Source organism: Phalacrocorax carbo, chromosome 17, assembly GCF_963921805.1.
Source record: "Phalacrocorax carbo chromosome 17, bPhaCar2.1, whole genome shotgun sequence".
In the NCBI taxonomy this organism is placed as follows: Eukaryota; Metazoa; Chordata; class Aves; order Suliformes; family Phalacrocoracidae; genus Phalacrocorax; species Phalacrocorax carbo.
In genome coordinates, this window is record NC_087529.1 from 44438 (window position 1) to 64372 (window position 19935).

The following is a 19935-nucleotide window of genomic DNA, read 5'->3' on the forward strand; positions in this document are numbered from 1 at the left end:
AAAGACAGGAGGAAGCCTGATGCTACCACCCCAGATGGCCTAGCGCTCTGCTCCCCTCTCTTTCCCTCCTGTCATGGAAGAACACTGGTGGGGATATATGGAAAAAAAGAAAGACCCAGGGACCTGGATGTCAAAAGAAGACCTGACTTCAGCTGCAGGAATAAAAAAATGAAATCCTGCCACAAGAACTCTAACCAAGGCCCAGAAAATATCAAAAGGTAGAAAGCTCAGAAAGACAGGATATTGTTCCATGCAGCAATGGAGACTGTCTGACAGATGGAGCCACGAGGATGAGAGATCTGCCACAAAAGTGGCTCCAGATCCTTGACCCTGATTCCCTACAAAGCCCTATAGGGAATTACAGCAGCAGTTGGCTGATGGAAAAACCATGATGGCATGTCACGGTGACACAGATCTAAAATGGACACCTTATGACTACGGAAACTGCTGCTAAAACCACAATAGATTAAAAAGAGATCATAACTGCCATTGCCAATACTGGAGCAAGCCTCATTGGACACTTAAGGAAAAAAGCAAAAAGGGGAATCACAGAAAGTTTGCATGCCTGGCACTGCAATAATATACAGACCCCCGGCTGAAGATCCTTATGAGCGCAAAGAACACACATCCTTTTTTCTAACAAGTTCCAGGGAAGGGAAAAATTAAGTCAGGGAATGCAGAGTGCAAAAACCACAGAGGAGTGGAGACCTCAGAGTACTGCAGTGTACGTTTTGATGTACCTCATGCAACCTGAGGTAAGACTTGTTTGACACTCAGCCCTGCATGTTGCAATGAGGAGCCCTGGACAATTTACACCACATCTCTCATGACTTTGTTGTGACCTCACGTCAGCAGTTGAGACCAAAACTGAACAGACCTTGTTGACACTCAAATCTGATGGCAACACCCATCTGAGAAGGGCTGATGAACCCACCTCCCTCTCCCAGCCCTCTTCCTGTCCTAAAACTTTAGAACCCACTTACTCTTCTCCTGAACTGTCAGGGGAAGAACCCCACACCTTCCCAACAACTCCTGCTACAGGCCCACAAATTAAGTGAAGTACTAACACTTACTACCTGCGAGGGGCCTGCTGCAGCTGCAAAGGTTCTAGGGACAACATACTCTGTGGGCAATACAGAAGAGCAGTGATGATACCTGATACCAGCTTCAGAAGAACATACAGGCTCCTCTAAGTGGAGCAACAGAGTTAAGTTTTGAAATACTTAAAATACTTCACAAATAGTCTTAGAACTTGCTATATGTGCACAGATGGAAGGGAGGCTGGAGGAGCTGTATCCTTGAATAGAATAAACAAGGGAAATGTACTAGAATAAGCTAGCTCAGTAGCAGGAAGAATTCTGTAACGAGGCCAAAAATGAACTGAGCATGCCCAGAGACTGAGTTCAACCAGCAGACATGGTGAGGAAGAGTATTGAGGACCCTGGAAGACCACCAAAAAACGTGAATGCGCATCCATTAAGGACATTTGCATATGTTAATGCATTCCCAGAAGATTACAAATACAGTAATTTTCCTAGAAATTTAATGAATATTTTGATTGCATATAACTCCTGTAGTAAAACAACTTGGCACACACACACTAGGTGGAACAATCCCCTGTGCCGTAATAAAGAACGCCTGCTTTCTAAACCTACAAATTGAGTTTTACAGGGTTCTTATATTTGCCGACCCACGGTATTAATGAACTTCTCCATACCCTGAAAGTACTATGCCTTGTGTCCCTGCTACTTTCTTGAGAAATGCTAAAACTCCATATACAAATGCATACAACACATTCACCCTAACCCCTACCACAGCATCTCACTAGCAAGCCTATTAAGAGAGCAAGTCAACAACAGTAAACAGCAAAACTAGAGAAAAAACCCAAGGTTCCTTCTTCAGTAAAGACAGGAACTCCAGCAAAATAAAATGAATTTACAATGAAAAAAAACCCCAAACTACCCCAAACATTCATAAAAAAATATGAGCCAAAAAGAAAAGTAGGACATGAGTGAACTTTCTAGCATAGATGCTGACAAGTGTTACCAGGCACTTAAGTCCTTACCTCAAACGAACACCTCAGTTTCTCTAAATGTAAAAACACACCAACCCAAAGAGCTGAGACTCCATATCTAGATGAAACTATAGTTTACAGTAGTTTACTTATTACAGTCACATATATAAAAATATATAACCAAATGTTAAAACAAATCAGCGTTTTAATTCTCCATATGTAGGTTTTTTTCATATTTTTCCTTCCTTTCCCTAAATCCCCATCGCTATTTCAAGCTTCTGCCTGTGTATCTTTTTTCCCCCGGTCACAGTCTTCAATTTTTCATTACACCTTCCCTTGCCTTCGTGCCCTTGCTTTTAAACGTTCCTTCCTGCCTTTCAGAATTACTTCAACCTTGCTCATTTTTGATATTTTCCTTGTTTCCTCAACATAACAGCTGCCAAAATTCTCCTTCTACTTGGAGACCATTGCCTCTCTTCCTGTTTTATAACTGTCTTGCCTCCAGTAGTCCCTTTGCTTTTTCGTTTTTATTTGGCTGGCCCAACTTTCTTAACTGTTTCTCTTAATTTCCCTAAGCCCTCTCACTTCTTCAGTTTCTTCTTTTACCCTGCCGCAAGTCTGTGCCGCTCTCTTTTCTTTCACATTAAAGCTGGATTTCAATTTATTAAATGGCATCACTTTACAAACTGTCTTTCTCCACCTCTTCTGGGTTGCTGGCCCTATTTTTCAATATTTTCCTTCGTTGCCATAATCCCCCTCAGTTTTGAATTCAGTTATTTCCTGTGCCCACTCTCATTCCCTTCGCTATATTTCTGTCCCCTTCACTCTGGGCTTTTCTTCATTTGCAGGTCTTCCCTTAGTGCCAGCGCTTTCCAAAATGTCTTTCCGTTTCGATTTATCATTTCTTAAAAATGTCTAGTATGTTTTTACATTGTCACTAAGGTTTTTTTCATTATTATTGTCCTTATATTTTTATTGATATGTTATCAAAATATGTAGATAGAAATATAGTTTACATTACTGTTACATATATAAAGATACATATGATCGACTATTCAATTAAATTGCCGTTTTAATTCTTCATCCCTAGTTTTTTGTTTTTGCCTTCCTCTTTGTAATCCCCATCACTATTTCAAGCTTCTGCCTGCGTATATTTTGTTCTGGTCATTGTCTTATATTTTGATTACCCTTCCCTTGCCTTTGTGCCCTTGCTTTTGAAATTTTCTTCCTGCCTTTCTGCATTACTTCAACCTTGCTCATTTTCAATATTTTCCTTGTTTCCTCAACATAACGGCTGCCAAAATTCTGCTCCTACTTGGAGACCATTGCCTCTCTTCCTGTTTTATAACCGTCTTGCCTCCAGTAGTCCCTTTGCTTCTTCAATTTATTTGGCTGGACCAACTTTCTTAAGTGTTTCTCTTGATTTCCCTAAGCCCTCTCACTTCTTCAGTTTCTTATATTACCCGGCCCGAACCGATCCACTGCCCTCTTTTCTTTCACATTACAGAAGCATTTCTAATTATTAAGCGCCATTGCTTTACAAATTGTCTTTCTCCACCTCCTCTGGGTTGCTGTCCATATTTCTAAATATTCCTCTTTGTTGCCATAATTCCTCTCAGTTTTGAATTCAGTTATTTCCTGTGCCCACTCTCATTCCCTTCGCTATATTTCTGTCCCCTTCAGTCTCGGGTTTTGTTAATTTGCAGGTCTTCCCTTAGTGCCAGCGCTTTCCGAAATGTCTATCCATTTCCATTTGTCCTTTCATAAGGGTCTAATGTGTTTTTAAATTGTCACTAATGTTTGATTCATTACTATTTTCTTTATGTTTCTATTGATATGTAATCCAAATATAGAGGAGAATTACAGTTGACAGTAGTACATTTAATATTGTTACATAAATGAAAATAGATATAACCAAATATTTAATCAAATCAGCATTTTAATTCTCCGTCCCTAGTTTTTCATATTTTTCCTTCATTTCCCTAAACCACATCACTATTTCAAGCTTCTACCTGTGTACCTTTATCCTCGGTCGCAGTCCTATAATTTGTTTAGGTTTTCCCTTGCCTTCGTGCCCTTGCTTTTAAAATTTTCTTCCTGCCTTTCCGCATTACTTCAACCTTGCTCATCTCTAATATTTCCTTATTTCCTTCACCCAATTGGCTGCCAAAATTCTCCTTCTACTTGGAGACCATTGCCTCTCTTCATGTTTTATAACTGTCTTGCCTCTAGTAGTCCCTTTGCTTTTTCGTTTTTATATGGCTGGCCCCGCTTTAAGAGTTTCTCTTGATTTCCCTAAGCCCTCTCACTTCTTAAAAGCTTGTTTTTCCCTGGTCGTGCCTTTATTCCACACTTTTTTCTTGCAAATAAGGGATGAAATATCTGCCTTTCAAATCACCATTTTCTTTTTCATTTCTTTTCTCTTCTAACCGCTTTTTTTTAAGGTTTTCTACATCTCTTTTTTTTTTTCCTCATTTTTCCATAGTCCTTTCACATTTTACTTTTTCTTGCAATTCTGATTATTTCGCCATTGTGATTTCATACTGGGTTTTTTCATTACCCTAACACTCATATTGTCTTTAACATTCTTTCCTGGGCTATTTTAATTTCCTTTGCTCTCTTTTAAATATACTTCTTTTTCTTTAGTGCCCTTGCGTGTGCATTTTGCTGTGTACCTCATTCAGTTTTCTCTTCCTATGTCTTAAGCTTTCTCTTTCTGTCCCTCAGACATTTTCTTCCTAAACTTTCTTTCTGAGCTTACTTTTAGCCCTTTTGTTCGTTCTTTAAATTATTATTTCTTTCCTTAGTTACCTTCCTTTTAAATTTTTCTTTCTACATTTCTGCATTAGTTCACCCTTGCTATTTCCTTAATATTTCCTTATTTCCTTCAACCTAACAGCTGCCAAATTTCTCCTCCTACTTTGAGACCATTGCCTCTCTTCATGTGTTAGATCTTTCTTGCCTCTAGTAGTCCCTTTGCTTTTTCAATTTTATTTGGCTAGCCCAGGTTTCTTAATTGCTTCTCTTGATTTCCCTAACACCTCTCACTTCTTAAATTTCTTTTTTTATCCTGCCCGTGCCTTTATTCTGCTCTCTTTTCTTTCAGATTATGGAAAGATTTGTTTTTATTAAGTCCTATCCCTGTAGGAAATTCCATGAAATCTCCAATTTACCCATGTCCCAGCCCCTCCCTGCCCCTATGATGAAAAGAAAACAAAAGAAATGATGACTCTACTTTATGTCCTTACCTTGAAAAGAAGCTTCCTTCCTCTGTTGACAGTTAACACAGATATCCTCTCACTGTTCCTTGAATGCAGGCTCCCCCTTGGGTTCCCATACTGCAAAAGGAAGAGGAAATTAGTATACTCTTATAACACTCTCCATTATCCTCCCATTTGTTAAGAAGTCAAAAGAAAGCTGTCATCCCAATTGCTACGTAATGAAGTTTGTGCAGGAGAAGGCCAAGCCCATCCCCATAAACAGGCAATTCTGCTATGACCCTGCTTTGCCATTTAGCTACAGCACCTACCATCAGGGTGCCCCAAACCACTTTGTGAGTCACTAGGAAAATCAGATACAACTAGTTCACAACATCTGGTAAGTTAGGACATACATACACACATACAACACCTTATCCCAAAACCATTCAGATAGCTGGTTTCCTCCCACACAAAACTCAAGTCTTTAGCAAATACACCAAACAAAACAACATTTACACTAAACAGAATAAAATCCTTACCCTCTGAAAGGGATTAGTTCACCCATGAAATATATACTTACGCCATCGACCCACGTACCACACTGCCTTGGGGTCAACCCTGCAAAGGCAGAAGGAAGCCTGATGCCCTAGCACTCTGCTCCCCTCTCTGCCCCTCCTGTCATGGAGAATGCTGGTGGAGATATCGGGGGGTGGGGGGAAATATCAGAGCCATAGGGACCTGTATGTCAAAAGACCACCTGACTTTACCTGCAGGAATAAACAAAATAAATCCTGCCAAAAAAATTCTAACCAAAACCCAGAAAGTATCAGAAGGTAGAAAGCTCAGAGACAGGACATTGTACCACATGGCAATTGAGACTGCTGACAGATGAAGCCACGAGAACAAGAGTTCCAGCACAAAAGAAGCTCCAGACCCTTGATCCCAATTCCCTACAAAGCCCCTTAGGGAATTACAGCAGCATCAATTAGCCCATGAAAAACCAAAGCATCATGTCACAGTGACTCACAGATAAAATGGACACTTTATGGCTGCAGAAACTGGTGCTAAGCACACGAGAGATAAACAAGAACAAGAGAACATCACCGCTATCACTGCTACTGGAGCAAACCTCATTGGCGACTTAAGGAAAAAGGCAAAAAGGTAATCACAGAAAAAGCTTCCATGCCTGGGACTGCAAGGAAAGACAGATCCCCAGCTAGAGATTGTTATGAGCACAAAGAACACACATCCTTTTCTCCAAGAAGTTCCAGGGAAGACAGCAACACCAGCCTGCGCTAGAAACCAGTGACTAGTCAGTGCCTCTGAGTAATCATGGCTGTGGCATACAGATGGACTGTGAAAGGACAGATGCAAAAATTAAGTCAGGGAATGAAGTACACAAAAGGCACAGAAGGAGCAGAGACCTCAGAGCTCCAGAGCATACTTTTCAGTGTACCTTAATGTACTTCATGCATCCTGAGATGAGACTTGTCTGACATTCAGCCCCATGGGTTGCTATGAGGCGGCCCAAACAGTTTATGCTATGTCTCTCGTGACTTTGTCGTGACCTCACATCGGCTGCCGAGACACCAAAACAGAACAGACCTCATCAACACCCAAATCCAATGGCAACACCCATCTAAGAAGGGCCGATTAATCTGCCTCCCTTTTGCGACCATCCCCCAGTCCTAAAACTTTAGAACCCCCTTACTCTTCTCCTGACATATCAGGGCAGAAATCCCACCCCTTACTGATAGCTCCTGCCCTGTACTTGCAGTCCTGAAGCCCCTGTGTCTGCTGTTACTCTTCCAAGGTCTGCCCTTTGTTCTGTGAAGTCTGAAATTCCAGCAAAATAAGATGCACTTACAAAGAAAAAAACAAACCGAACACCATACTATTAAACCTTCTTACCACCCTGTAGGGGAATAGACAGGGGCGACCGGAAGATTACGGGATGTGACGGAAAGATAGACTCCTCCCCATAGGAGTGGCAGGAACAGGAACCGCAAGAGCTATATAAGCGTGTGACGCAGCCAAATGGACGGACATTTTGTATCCATCATATTGGTGTCTGTGCATCACTGTCCCCAGGGTGGGTAGAGCCCTGTGTCCCGGAGCTATGCGGCCCAAGATAAGTTCTCCCGTAGAAGCGTACAGCTACAAGTGGTGACCCCGATGTGATTAGCGGGGAGGCTTGGCAGGTTCGCCGGGGGGAAAAGAGAGCTTGGGGCACGCAGGGGCAGGACGGGGAGCCGCAGGTCGGCGGGCGCACCATGGATTCAGTCGTAAAGGTACTGAAGGGATTGGGGAAGGAATATGGTACTTCAATATCGAAGACGCCTACCTCAAAGGCCATCCGATGGATGATTACGCAGGGGCTCATACGAAGTCCCGCAGACATATTTAATAAGGATAAGTGGGTGAGGATTAAAGAGGAGTTAGCCGAAAGGGCTATGATGGGAAAAACCCAGTACATACAGCTCTGGGGAAAGATACACCGATTACTATTGAAAGCTCGGGATGATCAGGAGACGTGGCGGCAGGCGCGGCGGTGCCTGCACGGTGCTACAGGCGACAGTAGCCCGGAAAGAGACCCAGGAGGGGCAGTGGGGACGCAGACGGGGCAAGCATCGCGGGGGGTGGGGAAGAAGGAGAGAGTTCGGACGGAGTAGCCTGGCCAGCGACTCAGTCTGAGGCTCCCAAGGAGGTGGATCGGGAAGCGGCGGTGTTCCCTGTTGAGCCAGCAGGGCCTTTAGAGTGCCCCCCCTCCCCGCATACCCCTGGGATGATTTGGCACGGGCGCCCGCGCACGGGGAGAGTGACGTGGCAGCGGACGCAGCGGGAGTGACGGAGCGGAAGGAGAAAGATGACCAGCGCCGGAAGCAGCGCCGGCAGCAGCACAGCCCTCTGCCCGACCCTCGAGACTGGCTCCCGGGGCAACCCTTGAGATGGGAGTCGGACGAGGAGGGGGATTGGGGTGCCTGGAGGGGAGGACAGGGGGAGTATAGAACAACTTCGAGTAGCAGCGAATCAGAAATTGGGGGAGAAACCGAAGCCCATATGTGGGAAGAGAGAGCAGCTTGTCTGCGGCGCGCAAAAAAGAGGCACAAAACAGCAGAGACTTGGAGGACCAATCAGAAGGAGGGAGGAGAGGGACCATCAAAAGGGGAGGTCCGGAGTGCTGCAGCTCCGGAGGGGTCTCCGGAGGACGTGCTGCGGCAGGTTATGCGCGCACTAGGGGAAGTAACTCGGCGGCAGACAGGACTTTTAACGAAGGGTGCACCCCAGCGACAGTCAGTTGAGTTACCTAACTGGCGGCTGATAGCTAGAGATTGTAGCCTCGATGGAGTAAGGATAGAGATGCCCGGGATCTTCCCTGTCCGATTAGCTCCAGGAGGAGGAGTGGAGTGGACGCCGATAGATGCCAAACTAGTGCGAACTTTATGGCGAGAAATTAAAGAAAAGGGGCTGAAAGACGAAGGAGTAGGATTGCTGCTGGACGCTGCGCATGCAGCGCCATTGACCCCCTCTGATGCTAAGCAGTTGGCGAAAGCAATATTAGCTCCCACAATGTACATACTTTGGAAGGAGGCAATGCACAGTGCCTGCCATGCCCTCGTACAGCAAGTGGCGGCAGTTCCGGGCCACCCGCTGAGGGGGACCACCCTTGACCAGCTCACTGGCAGAAGTCAAGGACTGGAAACCCTGCAGTTGCAAGCAGCAGAATTAAGGGGCAGGGAGCTGCAAGCGGTAACGGAGAGTTCCCGCAAAGCGTATAGTGAAGTGGGCAGGTATGAGAAAAAAGCAGAACCTTGGTAAAAGATACAGCAAGGTCTAGCAGAGCCATTTACAACGTTTTGTGATAGGTTGCAAAAGGCTATTATAGAATCAGAATTGCCACCAGCAGCCAAGGAGGCAGTCCTTATGGATTGCCTCCGAAATCAAGCAAATCCGCAAACACAAGATATCCTCCGCACCCTGGCGGTAGGGGCGCCATTGGGTGAAACCATCAGGCATGTCTTGCACCAGGAAGCATTGAACCAGCATGGCGGTGCGGGAGCGCACGTCTGCCAGAACACTGACTGTGGAAGCGAAGAAAGGGTGATGGTGCAAGCAGCTGGGGTGGGGCCAATATGTCACTTGTGTGGCCAGCGAGGGCACTTTAAAGCTGGGTGCCCGCTAGCGGAAAGGGGAGGACGTAATGGAGGAGGAGTCCGCCCAGTAGGGAGGTGCTGGGTGTGTGGGAAGCCAGGACACCTGGCAAGAGATTGTCCAACTACGAGGCCAGGAAATGGCCAAGGGAGGGCGAAGCGAGGGGGATTCGCGCCTCCTATGAGTCAAATGACCCCCATCACGGTGCCAACGCCAGGAGCTTGGCCCACCGTAGCGAGCCAAGGGGGAGTGAACCGTCACGCAGGGGGGCAAGATTTGCAGGTTACAGCCCCCGCGTGGCCTTGGTCATAGGCTGTGACGAGAGACCCACGGCAGCGGTGATGATTACCCCACAAGAACCGAGTTACCCGGCACGGATATGCCTGGGAATGTTAGTGGATACCGGGGCAGATGTCACAATAATGCCACTCGAACGATGGCCACCAACTTGGCCCCTCGCCATGGGAAAACGTATAATAGGGGTAGGAGGAGAACAACAGACGAGAACAAGTACTTGCCCTGTGAAACTCGAAGTCATGGACAAGGACGCAGGGAAGCTCCTCACGGCCGTAGTGACCATACTAGTAGCAGATGGGGTAGCAAGCCCCTTGTTAGGGCGAGATGCCCTTGCCCAGATGGGGATCGGGTTGAAAAATTTAGCATAAGGGCCACTGCCTCAGAGGGGCTTCATCAGCACAAGTTAGTGTGGAAAACCGAACAGCCCGTCTGGGTGGAGCAGTGGCCCCTGACAACAGAGAAAACAGAGGCTGTAAGAGCTGTAGTAAAATGAGAGCACGAAGCAGGGCACCTAGAGCCCTCGATGAGCCCGTGGAACACCCCTATGTTTGCTATAAAAAAGATAGATAAAAACCAATGGAGGATGCTGCATGATCTTAGAGCAGTAAATCAGCAAATGGAGGACATGGGGCCTCTCCAACCTGGCCTACCAGATCTGAGTGCTGTCCCGAGAGGATGGCAAGTCATTGTTTTAGATATCAAAGACTGCTTCTTCAGCATTCCGCTACATCCAGATGATAGAAAGAGATTTGCCTTTACTCTGCCTGCAGTGAACCGCACAGAACCAGGTAGTAGATGGCAGTGGACAGTACTTCCGCAGGGGATGAAAAATTCTCCAGCGATCTGCCAGAGGTATGTGGCTTCCGCATTGCGGCAAGTAAGGCAGCAGTATCAGGAGAAAATCTACATGATCCACTACATGGATGACGTCCTCATAGCTGCGCCCACCGAGGCGTTGTGTGAACAAGTCTTTTCAGACACCCAAAAGGGCCTTGCGGGACAGGGCCTCAAGGTAGCTGAGGCAAAGGTACAGCGAGGACCAGTGTGTGGATTTCTGGGTGCTAGAATACAAGGGGATTCCATACAAGCTCAGCCTATTAAACTTACACCTAAGGTTAAAAATTTACATGATGTCCAGAAGCTGGTAGGAGCACTGCAGTGGTTGCGGACATTCGTGCGCGTCACCGGTGAGGAGATGCAACCTTTCTATGCGTTGCTGAAAGGGACCAACCCATGGGAGCCCAGGAGTTTAGACGCTGAGGCAGTCCAGCAATTGCAGATGATAGAACATCGAATGCAAAAGGAAAGAATATGGCGGTGGGACCCCCAGGAGGAATTAATTGCAGGTTGGATTCTGACCGCCAGTGGAGGGTTAGGATTGCTATATCAAATACGAGCAGGGGAAGAAAAACCACTGCGATGGGTATATCAGAAGGTTCCCAAGGATGCATTCTCCACAAAAGTCAAGGTAGCTGCGGGAATGATTTGGCGGCTGCGACGGGAAAGCAAGGTAATTTTTGGGAAAGAGCCAGATAAGCTGACGGTGCCGTGGAATGGGGTGAAATGGCAGAAGGTGGTAGAGAGTGAAGAGGATATACAATTGGCAGTATACTCATACCCAGGGAAAATCGTCACAGGCACAGTACAGAAGTGGGCCGAAACAGCCAAAGTGGTGGATTTCAGTGTGGATAGTAGAGTTTTGGATACCCCTCACCCAGGACCAACATATTTCACAGACGCTTCCTCGAAGACGAACAGAGCGGCGGTAGTGTGGAAAGAAGAAAATAGTTGGATGCGACAGACTTATGAGGAGCAAGGTAAAAGTGTGCAGTGGCTGGAGGCGAAAGCGCTAGAGATGGCCCTGCGAAAGGATATAGATCGGCATATAAATGTGTGCACAGACTCCTTATATGTGTATAAATTAGTCATGTCCATGAAACGAGAGGGTGTACCACACACGGAAATTGCCTTGATGCTAGAGATTGCTTTATCGCAGCGAGGAGCAACGGTGACAGTAATTCACATTCGCAGTCATCAGACGGGGCCTGGACCACTGATTGAGGGGAATCGCACGGCTGATGAAGCAGCCGCGGGAGTCTGGACCTTGGCGGAGGCAAAGAAACTACATGAACAACTGCACCTGGGTGCTAAAGCCTTGGCAAAGGAGTGTGGCATCTCAATAAGAGCAGCAAGAGAAGTAGTAGCCACCTGTCCTTACTGTCAGCACTCGCCATTGTGGGAGGCAGGAGTCAACCCTCGAGGACTGGAAGCAAATTCTATCTGGCAGACTGACTTTACTGAATGCCCACAGTTGGCCCCCGGAAGGCACCTGGCAATTACAGTTGATACATATAGTGCAGTCATCATGGCTACTCAACATCGGAAGCAGACCGCAACGCACTTGACTACGCATTGGACCACGGCGATGGCGTGGCTTGGAAAGCCTACCGAGATAAAAACAGATAATGGACCATGCTTTCGGGCTCGAAGTACCCAAGAATGGTGTAAAGCTTGGAATATTGTATTAAAACACGGCATTGCTTACAATAGCACAGGGCAGGCAATAGTAGAACACGCTCATTGCACCTTGAAAGCAAGAATAATACAGCTTGGGGAGGGGGAGGGGTATAAGGGAACTATACCCATAGCAGCTCAGCAAACTATTTTAATGCGTGCATTATATTCGCTTAATCATTTTATACGCGGGCAGGAGCAAGTTACAGCAGTGGAGAAGCACTTTGGCAAAGCTCAAGCAGGCGAGCGCTATCCGCAGGTACGAGTAAGGTTCCCAGGCAGTGAGCAATGGGAGAGAGGATGGAAACTGAGATGCCTGGGGAGGGGCTACGCCGCGGTTGAGAATGAAGGGCGCACAGAATGGGTGCCTGCAAAGTGTGTGAAAGCAGAACTGTGCAAGGATGTACAATGAATAATCCCTTTCTGAGTTGTCTCTTTGCAGGGTCTGCTGACATGGATCCTCATGCTAGCCGTACCATTGGGAAAAGAAATGAGCTCCTTGACAAGATCGCAAGCAATATTGCAACGAGAGCGACACTGGGAAAGGGCGGCAAAAGAGAGATATAAACTGGAACTGGATAGTAGTAATTGGGGGGATCTTGTTGTGTGTAGTAATCATGGTTACTTGTGGGCTACCATTGTTATGCTGTGTTATAAGACAAATCAAAGAGCGCCTGCGAGTGTTACATGAATATCGACCTGACCGCAATATGTATCTGCTTACGCAAGTAGCGTTGTAGAATTTTAGTAGCATGGGGAGGGGGAGATGTAGGGGAATAGACAGGCATCGGCGACGGGAAGATTACGGGATGTGACGGAAAGATAGACTCCTCCCCATAGGAGTGGCAGGAACAGGAACCGCAAGAGCTATATAAGCGTGTGACGCAGCCAAATGGACGGACATTTTGTATCCATCATATTGGTGTCTGTGCATCACTGTCCCCAGGATGGGTAGAGCCCTGTGTCCCGGAGCTATGCGGCCCAAGATAAGTTCTCCCGTAGAAGCGTACAGCTACACCACCCAATACAAAATCATACAAGAAAAAAACAAGTACGACACAAGGGAACTTTCTAGCATAGATACTGCCAAACATTACCAAGCTCTAAAATCCTTACCACAAACAAACACCTTAACTTCCCTAAATATTAAAACACACCTACCCAAAGAGCTGAGACAGCTCAAAAGCCACAACCACTCAAAGGAACAAGAAAGTACCAACACCAGAGAAACCCAGGAACAAAAAAGCTCCCTGATTAGAGGCTGTGGCTCATATATCCCAGACCCACCCACCACCCTTCCCACAGTCACCTGGGAAAGAGGAGAGGTGACCATTAGAAAGTATAAAGTCAGCTGGAAGAGCAACAGGATATTTTATCACCTGCCTTAAGTTCACAGCATAGAAGAAAGTAGGGGGAAAGAATGTCATTGCTATGGGCCAGGCCTGTCAGTAAGAGGGGTCCAGAGGGCCCAGCATTGCTTTTTAAAAAGCTCTGTCTACTTGTATCCCCTTCACTGCATTTATTTATTATTTTCCAGGTCTTCCCTTAGCGCTAGCACTTTTTAAAGTGTCATTTAATAAATTTCTATATTTTTATATATTTACTAAGGTTTTATTTATTATTGTGCTTATTATATTTTAATTTATATAAAAATATATATACATACATTATTTTATTATTATATTGATTGCTTTTAATATATAAATATGTTAATATATAATTACATATTTTATAAAAATCACCATTTAAATTCATGGTCCCTATCTTTTAATATTTTTCCTTTATTTCCCTAATCCCTGTTGCTTTTTAGATCTTCTTTCTGTGTACCTTTTTCCCCATTCACTGTCTTTATTTTTAATTATATCTTCTCTTTCCTTTAGTGCCATCACTTGTTAAATCTCCTGCCTACGTCTCTGTTTTAAATCACTGTTACTATTTCTTGGTTCTTTGCTCTCCTAAGCTCTCGGCTTTTAAAGCTTTCTACTTGCAGATGAAATATTTGTCTTCCCTTCAGCATCATCACTTTTTACATTTTCTTTCTCCACCTCTTCTGGTTTGCCTTCCCTATTTTTGATTTTTCCTCTTTATTTCCACCATCCCCCTCACTTTTTAAATGGTTCTCTCCTATGCCCACTTTTTTTCCCTTCACTCTCAGTTTCCATTGTTTTCCTCTCTTGCCTTAGTGCCAGGGCTTTTTAAGTTTTCTACATCTACTTTTATCAAGCCTCCATCCCTATTTTTAATTCTTTCTTGTCTGTCATGCACCCTGTTGGTTTTCAAATTTCGTTAGCATGTCTCCATTTTAATTCAGTGTCCCTATTTTCTTCCCATTGATTTCCTTAATCCTGTCTCTTTTATAATGCTCTGTCTACTTTTACCCAGTTCCTGTTTCTATTTGTTAATTCTTTCCTGCCTGTCATGAACTGCATTGCTTTTTAAGTTCTTTTTGTATCTTTTATCTAGGTAACAGTTGCTATTGTTCAATTTTTTACTCTCAATTCTTTTCATTTTTATGCTGGTTTTTTTTCTAGGAGTACTTTTACCTCATTTTCTGTCTGTTTTTCAATGTTTTCCTGTGTCATGCTATTTTCAAAATTTTTGTTCTATATCTACTTTTAGAGATGTTTCTGGTTTTTTATTTCCCTATTTTCTAGTTGTTTCCTGTCTGTCCTGTATCCTGTAGCTTTTAAATTTTCTTTCCTAGTCAACTTTTATCCAGTTTGCTGCCTCTATGTTTTAATTCAGTCTAGTCTGTCCTGTACCCATTCGCTTTAAAAATTTTCTCTCGATGTCTACTATTATCAAGGTGTCTAACCCTATTTTTTCTTATTACTTGTCTGTCCTATCAGGTTGCTTTTACATTTTTTTCTATATCTACTTTTATCCAGTTCATTGTTTTTATTTTTTATTTCATTCTAGTCTGTGCATACCCTGTTACTTCTTAACATTTGTTTCTATGTCTTTTAGTTGGCTGTTCCTGCTTTTTAATTTTTTTCCTTTATTTCCTTAATCTTGGTGATTTAAAAATTTTCTACATCCAGTTCCAACCCCTATTTTTTTAATCTTTCTTGTCTGTTGGGTATCCCTTAGTTTTTCCATTTTCTTCCTATGCTCTGTGGAATAATTGCTGGAGGTGACTTAGAAATTAAACTTATGTTTTTGTAAAAGGTATAGCATTGAAGCAGCTTTCAAGGTGAAGTGCAGCTATGTGAGGAATCCATTCCATGGAAGTTCCCTAGTAACCATAGATGTCAGCAATGCCAGGAGAACTTGGCATACTGACTCTAAGAGGAGTTGTCTGGAGGGTGGAGCGGTGTGGAGGCATCACAGCTAGGCTCTGTGATAAATGGGAACTCAAGGTACCATAGAGCTGGTACGCTGCATGTTTGCCACCCTGGGCCAACAGTCCATCATACTTTTGACAAAATGCTGCCCTTTTGGTGACCTTTGCTCATTATAATTTCATTATGATAACAAAACACACCTCCATCCCAAAAGTTGCCCACCTCTAAGGTGCAACCACCCCTCACTGGGTAAGCATTTTGAACTTCTTCTAGTCTATATTTTTAGAAGTAAAGCAAGGAAATTCTACACCAATCATAATAAAGGTACGTATGACTAGAGTGACTCAAGCTCCACCTGAAAGATAAAAAACAGTATAAAATGTATGAAGAGAAAGAGGGTGTTAGGGAAGGTGTCACTCTGACTTCCGGGGCCAGTCAACAGGCTGAGCCTCCCTCCCCCCACACTGGGGCACCTTTGGGTAAGATCAGAAACCTCTGTATAGATTCACTTTAAATCTCTAACGTATTAGAGTCACTTCATATTTGTTTTGCATAAATCTCTAGGGCATTGGAGTCACCCTGTAAATCTCCAACACATAGAGTCACTTCATACTTGTAACCTAGCAGTGTTACTCATATCTTTGGTATTTGTGTGCCCTGTACCCAGCAAATTTATCACCAGTAATCCAAAGAACCTGTGTATCTGTTGCTTTAATAAATTGTGATATTCGTTAATCTAGCAACGATAGTCCTCATTGAACATGACCTGCCTTATAATGTTAAATTGGGCATCTGCCAAATCAGTTACTAACAACAAATACTCCGATCAGTGGTTACTTTTACAACCCTTAGAAAATAAACCATTGATCAGGTCTGAGACTGAACTTAGCCACACCTAGACTCCTCTCAGAGAAGGAGTTTAGAAAGCAAGGGAGTCCTGTCTGAACCTCATGACTCAATGGTAGGATCTTCCCCTAGCCACTCCTCAGACTCCTACTATTAATGCAAAAGAGGAGCCTGCCGCAGCTGCAAAGATTCTAGGGACAACAACATTCTCTGGGTAATAAAGAAAGTTAATAAACTGCTCCATATCATGAAGGACACTATGCCATATGTCCCTGCTGCTTTCCTGAGAAATGCTAAAACTCCATATCTAGATGCATACAACATACTCACCCCAACCCTTATGACAGCATCTCACTAGCAGGCCTACTAAGAGATAATATCAACAAGTTAAACAGTAAACAGCAAAACTAATAAAAAAAACTAAGAGTCTATCTTCAGTAAAGTCAGGAATTCCGGCAAAATAGAACACACTTCCAATGGGGGGAAAAAACCACACCATAAACCAAGCAAAGTACATTGCTATTAAACTATCTTACCACTCCTAAACACCCAAAACAACATCATATGAGAAAAAAAAATAAGGACACAAGTGAAGTTTCCAGTATAAATGCTGCAAAACATTACCAAGCTCTGAAATCCTTACCTCAAACCCACACATCTAACCAAAGAGCTGATCACCTGAAGGAACCCAACAGTACCAACACCAGAGAAACCCTAGAGCAAATTAAGCTCCTTGAATAGAGGCTGTGGCTCATATACCCTCACCCCGCCCACTGCCCTTCCCACAATCACCTGGGAAAAGGGTGGGGTGAACCCTCAGAGAGGAAAAGGGCAGCTAGAATAGCAACAGGGAGTTTTATCACCTGTTTGAAGTTCACAGTGTGGAAGAAAGGGAGGGGTGGGGGAAGAAGAAAAAAATAAAGCCATAAAAATGCTTGGATCGTCACCAAGGCGTGGGTTCTGTCACTAAGGGGGTGTGGGGGCAGTGAGGGGAGTCCAGCACCACCCTGCAGGACTGTTGCCAGGGGGCAGGGCTTATTGCTAAGGGAGGGGGAAGGGTGCAGTGTCAGCCAGCCATTTCTGGGTGTGGGGCCTGTTGCTGGGGGGGGGGGAGCTGGCACTGGCCACCAGGATTGTTGCCATGGGGTGGAACTTGTTGCTAAGGAGGGGGCCAGTCTGGCATGGCACTGCCCTCCATGGTTGTCACTGGTGGCAGTACCTGTCACTAAGGGGGGTGAGGTCAGATGGAGCCAGCATTGCCCCCCTGGCATGTCGCCAGAGGGTGGAGCCTGTCACTAATGTGGGGGGAACCAGCACTGCCCACCCAGGGCTGTTGCCAGGAGGTGGGGCCTGTCTCTAAGAGGAGCATGGTCATGGGGGCCTGGCACTGACCCCCCAGGATACCACTAGAAGGCAGCATCTGTCCCTAAGGCCAGTGTGGCACGGCACCACTCTCCCTGGCCATCACCAGGGGGCGGGGCCTGTCGCTAAGAGGTTGTGGGCATGGGACTTCAGCACTGCTGGGGTAGTGTTAGGGTTAGAGTTAGGTTAGGTCATCGCCAGGGTGCAGGGCATGCTGCTAAAGGGGGGGCAGTGGGCCCGGCACGGTCCACCTGGTGCTGTCACCAGTGGGTGGGGCCTGTCACTAAAAAGGGGTGGGACCAGCACTGCTCACCTGGGTCATTGCCAAGGGGTGGGGCCTACCACTAAGGTGGTGGGCCAAGCGGAGAAGGCAATGGCCAGCCAGGCCATTGCTAGGGGGCAGGGCCTGTCACTAAAGGGGGGGGGTAGTGGGGCTAGGCCCCACCAACCCAGCCCATTGGCAGGGGAGGGGCCTGTTCCTAAGGGGAGTGGGGCCAGTGGGAACTGTCACTATCCCAGGATGTAGCTAAGGGGCGGAGCCTGTTGCAAAGTGTGGGAGAAGGGGGGCCAGGCACTGCTCTCCCTGTGTGATTGCCAGATGTGGAGCCTGTCGCTAAAGGGGGGAGGCAAGAGGGATACCAGCAATGTCCCCCTGGCCTGTGGCAAGGGGTGGAGTCTGTCACTAAGGGGGAGCCCTGGGGAGCTCAGCACTGCCCCCTGCCCTGTTGCCAGGGGGCGGGTCTTGCTGCTAAGGGGGTGTGGTCATGAGGCCCCAGCACTGCCATCAGCATGGGGCGTGGCCTGTCATTAAGGAGGGTGGCAGGGTGAGCCCAGCACTGCCCCCCTGGGTCGTAGCCAGGGGGTGGGGCCAGTCACTAAGGAGGGGTGGAGTCAGATGTAGCCAGCCCAACCCCTACAGACAGTCACCACAGAGCAGGGCCTGTCACTAAGTGGTGGGGCAGGGGGAGCCAGCACCATCCCCCCCAGCCCATTTCAGGGGGCAGAGCCTGTCACTAAAGGGGCAGGGAGACAGTGGGGCATGGCACTGCCCTCCTCGGGTCCTCGTAAGGGCACAGGGCCTACCGCTAGGAAGCTGGAGGACCGCGCGCCCATAGAGGGCGACTTCCGGAGGACTGACGGGCACTTCCGGTGAGCTGGAGGACCGCGGACCCATAGAGGAAGACTTCCGGAGGACTGACGGGCACTTCCGGTGAGCTGGAGGACCGCGCGCCCATAGAGGTCGACTTCCGGAGGACTGACGGGCACTTCCGGTGAGCTGGAGGACCGCGCGCCCATAGAGGGCGACTTCCGGAGGACTGACGGGCACTTCCGGTGACCTGGAGGACCGCGCGCCCATAGAGGTCGACTTCCGGAGGACTGACGGGCACTTCCGGTGAGCTGGAGGACCGCTGACCCATAGAGGGCGACTTCCGGAGGACTGACGGGCACTTCCGGTGACCTGGAGGACCGCGCGCCCATAGAGGTCGACTTCCGGAGGACTGACGGGCACTTCCGGTGAGCTGGAGGACCGCTGACCCATAGAGGTCGACTTCCGGAGGACTGACGGGCACTTCCGGTGAGCTGGAGGACCGCGCGCCCATAGAGGACGACTTCCGGAGGACTGACGGGCTCTCCCGGGTGGTCCTGGAGCATCGTGAGCTCCTGGCCTGAGCACTGATGGCAGCTCCTAGTGCCGGGAAGGGCGGCCAGTGCTGAGAAACCGCTCCAGTGGCAGGGAGCTTGGCATAGCCCTGGCAGTGCTGGCTGGCCCTGCAGCTGTCAGTTTTTCAGACCTGGTGGCACTCTGTCCCCCACCATGGTGTTTCTCTGCAGCCAGGCCCTCCCCCACAGGTACCATGAGCAGCGCCAGGCCCGTGGTCGGGCCAGTGCTCGGTGGGGGTTGCATGGGGGCAGGGGGGCTCTAATGGTGAGATGGGACCCGGGGGCAAGGGACAGCGCTTTACCACAGCAGCACTGAGGGCTGCGCAGGTTGCCAGCTCCCTTGGCTGCCACCCTGACGGCTCCAGTTGGTCCGGCCCCATATTTCAGCAGCCCAGTTAAACTGCTATTACAGAGCACAGCGAGCACCCAGGGAGGATCCCGTTTTTCTGCAGCTGCAGGGAAAAGGAAGGAGAAGGAGACTGAGCACCAAAAAGAGCCTGTGGCGGAAGGGAAGATCGAGTCATGATTTCATATTCGGGATTAGAAACCTAGTCAGGAGGCCTATAATTACCATCATTGCAATAGGACATTCAAGTAAACTGCT

At 46.9% G+C, this 19935-nt stretch overlaps 1 long non-coding RNA gene across 1 annotated transcript; it reads left to right on the plus strand.

Moving 5' to 3' along the window:
- The first annotated feature begins 19239 nt into the window (after window positions 1-19239).
- LOC135316071 (uncharacterized) lies at window positions 19240-19935 on the plus strand. Its single transcript, XR_010375514.1, has 2 exons — window positions 19240-19520; window positions 19744-19935. It is a non-coding gene; the product is annotated as an uncharacterized LOC135316071 (long non-coding RNA).